The sequence below is a fragment of the Cydia amplana genome, chromosome 17 (genome assembly GCF_948474715.1).
Source record: "Cydia amplana chromosome 17, ilCydAmpl1.1, whole genome shotgun sequence".
Lineage (NCBI taxonomy): Eukaryota > Metazoa > Arthropoda > Insecta > Lepidoptera > Tortricidae > Cydia > Cydia amplana.
Window position 1 is genome coordinate 3,114,269 of NC_086085.1, and position 6,430 is coordinate 3,120,698.

General features: G+C 37.4%; 1 long non-coding RNA gene across 1 annotated transcript in view; it reads left to right on the forward strand.

Annotated features, from left to right (window-relative positions):
- LOC134655764 (uncharacterized) overlaps positions 1-1,781 on the forward strand; it is a 448,475-nt gene extending 446,694 nt beyond the window's left edge. Inside the window, exon 3 of the long non-coding RNA XR_010097459.1 lies at positions 1,411-1,781. This is a non-coding gene — a long non-coding RNA (uncharacterized LOC134655764). The remainder of the gene's footprint in view (positions 1-1,410) is intronic.
- Positions 1,782-6,430: the final 4,649 nt, after the last annotated feature.

Consider the following 6,430-nt stretch of genomic DNA (forward strand, 5'->3'; position numbering starts at 1 on the left):
CAATAAGAGCGAAAAAGACGCCGACGCGTCGGCCGTCGACGGCCGAACGGAGCCGAACCGAACCTTACCTGTTTATGCTGTTTACTATCGGCTTTCGCCGAATCCGCGTCGATAAGTATGGGGAGACCCTAAGGCCGCTCCTATACGCTTGCATTTGTTTAACATGCACGCCGCACGCCCCGCCCCGCTGCCCGCCCAACTCGAGCGTCCACTCAGGCCTTACACTTATTGTATAGCTACGGTTTGGATTAGTAAATAGCTATTTTATATAACGATGGTGTGAAACGCTTAAGTAGTTCAAAATATATCTTGACTAGCGACCCGCTCCGGCTTCGCGCGGGTGGACCTTAATAAATTATATACCTAAACCTTCCTCAAGAATTTCTCTATTGATAGGTGAAACCCGCACAAAAATCCGTTCAGTAGTTTTCGAGTTTATCGCGAACATACAGACAGACAGACGCGGCGGGGGACTTTGTTTTATAATATGTATAGATAAATATAAAGTATCTCTAGTATGGAAAATCCATGGAAAATATGACACACATTATGAGTTAATTCCAAGAGGGAATTTCTAAATTAGGCAGAAAAAAATCGTTTATTATTCGTATATTAGAGTCTACTTAATGTCGAATATATTAGAGTCTACTTTAACAATCCTTAGGTATCTAATTGTCTTTTTAGTTCATTTTCCAAGCCATAAGGATTTAACAAATTTTACATCCTATTAAGATTGGCTTCTTTCACACCACGTCGAATTGTAGAGCAGACAAAAAGTGACCAGGGGCCTTACCATGATGTTTGCGATTATGTTTAGGACCTAAACTGAATCGCAATAAGGACATCATGTTAAGGCCTCAAGTCCTCGAGAGCAGTGGCCGAGGTCGGAGTCTTCAACTTACGTGGCTAACGCCATAATCTCAAGCCAAGGGGCTTGATGGTCACTATTCCTTTAGTATCTTCTTCCTCGCGTTGTCCCGGCATTTTGGCCACGGCTCATGGGAGCCTGCGGGTCCGCTTGGCAACTAATGCCAGGAATTGGCGTAGGCACTAGTTTTTACGAAAGCGACTGCCATCTGACCTTCCAACCCAGAGGGGGTAAACTAGGCTTGGGATTAGTCCGGTTTCCTCACGATGTTTTCATTCACCGAAAAGCGACTGGTAAATATCAAATGATATTTCGTACATAAGTTCCGAAAAACTCATTGGTACGAGCCGGGCTTTGAACCCGCGACCTCCGGATTGCAAGTCGGACGCTCTTACCGCTAGGCCACCAGCGCTTTCACTATTCCTTTAGTAAATGACATATATTTCCGTTTATAATTTTTATTATAGTCAACTAAAAAACAAAAAGCGGCCAAGTGCGAGTCGGACTCGCCCATGAAGGGTTCCGTATTTAGGCGATTTAAGACGTATAAAAAAAACTACTTACTAGATCTCGTTCAAACCAATTTTCGGTGGAAGTTTACATGGTAATGTACATCATATATTTTTTTTAGTTTTATCATTCTCTTATTTTAGAAGTTACAGGGGTGGGGACACACATTTTACCACTTTGGAAGTGTCTCTCGCGCAAACTATTCAGTTTAGAAAAAAATGATATTAGAAATCTCAATATCATTTTTGAAGACCTATCCATAGATACCCCACACGTATGGGTTTGATGAAAAAAAAATTTTTGAGTTTCAGTTCGAAGTATGAGGAACCCCAAAAATTTATTGTTTTTTTTTTCTATTTTTGTGTGAAAATCTTAATGCGGTTCACAGAATACATCTACTTACCAAGTTTCAACAGTATAGTTCTTATAGTTTCGGAGAAAAGTGGCTGTGACATACGGACGGACAGACAGACGGACAGACAGACAGACGGACAGACGGACAGACAGACAGACAGACAGACAGACATGACGAATCTATAAGGGTTCCGTTTTTTGCCATTTGGCTACGGAACCCTAAAAATCAAAATATTTTATAAATTATAATCTAGCTTTGTAAAGCAAGGTTAAGACCAGCAAGAACTTGCATGCAATTTACGTTACGAGTACATTGCCGACTGCATTCAAAAGTTTAATCAGACACCGCAATGTAATGAAAATTGCATGCATGTTTTTCAACCTAGCCCACGAATCAAAACTTGCCAAGACAAATGCAATTTTTATTTGTCAACCTAAGGAGTAAGGATTCAAAATACTTACAGTGTAACGGGAGGCCTTTTTATAGGTCTTTGGGCTTGAAGATACCGCAATAATAACAGCTTATTCAAAGAGCTCGGTGTGACACACTGCCAACTAAGACCGCTATTAACTCAAAACTAAGCCACGGCAATTTGATCCTCATTCCCCTAACCTTAAAGTCGGCCGCAAGGATTATTCCAGAATCATCTTCCCAAAATCACATCGCCCGTTGAATATATTTTCGAAAATGTACCTTATTTGTTAAAGTATAAGGTAGAATTTGAAATAAAAATAAAAATTATATACGCGTTTTTGATGTACATTTGCAATTGCATTGGATTCACTTTGTAGAGGAAGTAATGTTTTTATCTTCTCGCTGGTATTCTAATGCAAATTGCTGGGAGGCCACTTCGCTTAATTTATGTTATTGGTCATACAGATTAAGACAAAGTTAACTCGTTGTTGAGGTTTAAAAGAGTCTCGGGAGGGTACCTATTCTAAAAGGTTATTTTAAATAAGCTGCTTTTCACAGAACAAGTAGAATGGCGATGCGAGCAGGGTACGTGTCGCCGCGGGGTTTTGAGCAAACGCTCGCATGCTACTCGCCCGCGCTGACCGAAAATGAAGTAAACATGCCTTTTTGCGCCACAATAACGTACAGATTAAGAAGCCAAACGTCAAATCTGTTTAAAGGAGGCGTATCCAATCACCACGCGCACAAGGCGCTAGCTAGTTTTTACTACCGTTGCGCGAGTGTTAGTAAATGTGGAGAGGAACGAACGGCGACACCGGTTCCGATACTAACTGTGCGCTATATAGCCATTCTAACCTCTTTAATATGTTCTGTGCTGCTTTTAGTGATAAGTTAAGAGGATAGCGAAACCGAACTTTTTGAAAAGTTACTTAGTATTTGAATAACATGTGACGCACGAAGGGACAAATGGCTCCATGAAATATTTGTAGTCCAAAATAGCCATAATTTGAGATAAACGCATTGTACCCATTGGGCTAGATTCGTCAGTAGGTAAGTCGTTGACATAATCTAAGAACGAGTCTTAAGGGCTCTAATAATGGTGCTAGTTCAGCGGTGTCACCACGGTGTCACTCACGAATTCGAGCCAATCGTGCAGTCTTTATTGCCCGTAAGGCCGGTCCTTAGATATCAATGTAGTAAGTAAACAAAAAAAAACTAATTTAGACTTGTAGAACAAAACTAACTTTGATAATTAAAGTTATACAAGTGAAAACTTCTGATTGGCTCTGTAAATCTATTGTAGTTTGTTGAAATAATACCTACATAGGTAGGTAAGTATTACCTATATTACGCTGTTTTGTTGTGATTTTCCATGTATGGTATAATTCTATAGAAGAAAAAGCGGTCAAGTGCGAGTCGGACTCGCCCATGAAGGGTTCCGTATTGAGGGTATTTATGACGTATTAAAAAAAAACTACTTACTAGATCTCGTTCAAACTAATTTTCGGTGGAAGTTTGCATGGTAATGTACATCATATATTTTTTTTTAGTTTTATCATTCTCTTATTTTAGAAGTTACAGGGGGGGGGGACACACATTTTACCATTTTGGAAGTGTCTCTCGCGCAAACTATTCAGTTTAGAAAAAAATGATATTAAAAACCTCAATATCATTTTTGAAGACCTATCCTAAGGTATAGATACCCCACACGTATGGGTTTAATAAAAAAAAATTTGAGTTTCAGATCTAAGTATATAATATAAGGTCTAGTTAATACTTATATTAATGCTAGAATTTGAAATTTTTTCATAGTTTATTATTACATATTATTCCTAAGATACTTATTGTAAACTAACCGCGTGGAAGAGCGGTGTTCTCTTAGCACAAGTGTATTCTCACTTAAAAAGAGGCACCAGTGCAGATACTGTAATTTGTTTTTTAAGCTACTGAATAAAATATTTTTCATTTTCATTTTCATTTTCATTTTTCAAGTATGGGGATCCCCCAAAATTTATTGTTTTTTTTTCTATTTTTGTGTGAAAACCTTAATGCGGTTCACAGAATACATCTACTTACCAAGTTTCAACAGTATAGTTCTTATAGTTTCGGAAAAAAGTGGCTGTGACATACGGACGGACAGACAGACGGACAGACGGACAGACAGACATGACGAATCCATAAGGGTTCCGTTTTTTGCCATTTGGCTACGGAACCCTAAAAATGGAGACTAGGTACCTACATTTGTACGTATTCATTTCACTTAAGGCGCTACGCGCCGTTTTTGGCCATAAACTCTTACTTTCTAGAGTATATATCTTCTTAACGGTTCGACAAAAAATTATGAAAAAAATATATATGAATCTACGTTTTATGTACAACATTTGTAACGTTTGCCCTTTTTCCTGTGACTTATAATTTTTCTATAAAAGGAACATTACGAGATGCCGTTTTGCGACTAACTTTGCCTATTTCTACTAAACGGTTTATTCGATTAAAGTTATTTTTAATCTAAAATAAATGTTTTAACCCCTGGAGCGCCCCAGAATTACCGTAGTATGGAACTCCTATACTAGTTACTAGCACACGTGTCTTGTTAGGGCGCTCCACGGGTTAACCGACACTACAAATGCAACGTAGAATAATGTTAATTAATCATTTTTTTTATAAAAAAATAATAAATCATCATAAGAAATCGAATATTTTTCAACATTTTGTGCGAATGTAGCTCGAAAAAGGCGTGGCCGGCACGGCCGGCAGTCGTTTGCTAGCTTTGAGACGAGGAGGCTGTGTCGCTCGTCGCTCCGTGCCTTCCTTGTATTCTGCATGCTTGTACTGAGCCCAAGTGCAATAAAATTGGAGTTATTGTGGCCAAAGATTAAATAACTGCAGAAAGTTGATTTGGTTGTGACGCGCTTTAGCGCGCGCAACACGGTGTTTCGCAGCCTATTATTACAAACCTAATGACAATATTTCCACTCATGTTTAAGAAAGCTTCATTTGAAATTTATAAAAAATGTGCCATTAAAATTTAACGTTTTTAATAAAGTTGGATTCCTAAAAAATAATATAGTTTAATATATAGTTTGATTCAGAAACCATTACATTTTTAGGATTGTTACCTATTAAAATGATGTTAGTTTATTAAGGTGATTCGATTTTCATACAAAATTCAATCCGCGTTCATTAAGTAACTACACACTATTAGTACATAAATATTTCCGCATTTATCTATTTTCGAATATTCGTTTGCGCGAAATGAATAGGAAAACAATGTTTCATACAGAAATTATGCAAAAATCACAGTTAACTTTTCATCAATTTTACGTATGTGTGTGTCACAAATGTCGTGTACAGATACATTTGCGACGTTGCCATACCATTTCCGACGTTGCCGGGCTGACCACGGCGCGAATTTGGAGTGCCGTCATGTTTAGTGCAATTTTGTTGACAGGTACTTAATTGACCGAAGCGAGAATAAGTAAGTACCCGAAGTTCGTCAGCTTAGCTAAGAACTATCATGGTGTGTTTTGTAAACAGTCGCTTTTTTGCTTATAAACGGAAGGTTCCCGGTTCGATCCCCAGTCATTGTATGCTGGGACATATACAAATATTTGGGACATAGTTTTTATATTAGCATCAGGATTCAACAAGAATATGGTAGTGATTCTGAGTTGGAAGAAACCAGAAAGATCATAATCTATGAAAATCAGATATTGAATATATTTTTTTAAAACGTTGATAAAGTAATTTATTGATAATACTGAATATCTGGGGGAGTATGAGTGAGTAATAGTAGGAAAAAGCGTGACAGCAACACTCCGTCGACTTAAAAGGGTGGTTTTTGCACAATGAAGTATTCAATGTTTATCTTAATAGTTCAATATTTACTTAAAGAGTGCGCTAAACATACTTTTAAGTATACAAATATCAAGACCATTCCACAAAAAAATAAAACCTCAAACAGATGGCGATGGCGTCGCATTTTTACGCCGATAAGGATCCGATAAAAGATAATTTTAGATATTAGACAAATTAAAACAAAAAAACCTTAGTAGGTAATAAACACATTAAAAAATTATTGCATAGAGTATCATTCTATGGATGCTAACTATGTAAACAAAAGTTACTAGTAAATTCATTCATTCATCAAGTTTGATTACTTTGATTACATAGTTAGCAAGTTTCATAGAATGACACTCTATACCAATACGACGGTTATGTCAATTACACAAACGTGCACGGTGCGTAACGGGATGGGTAAGTAATATATAATAATAATATAA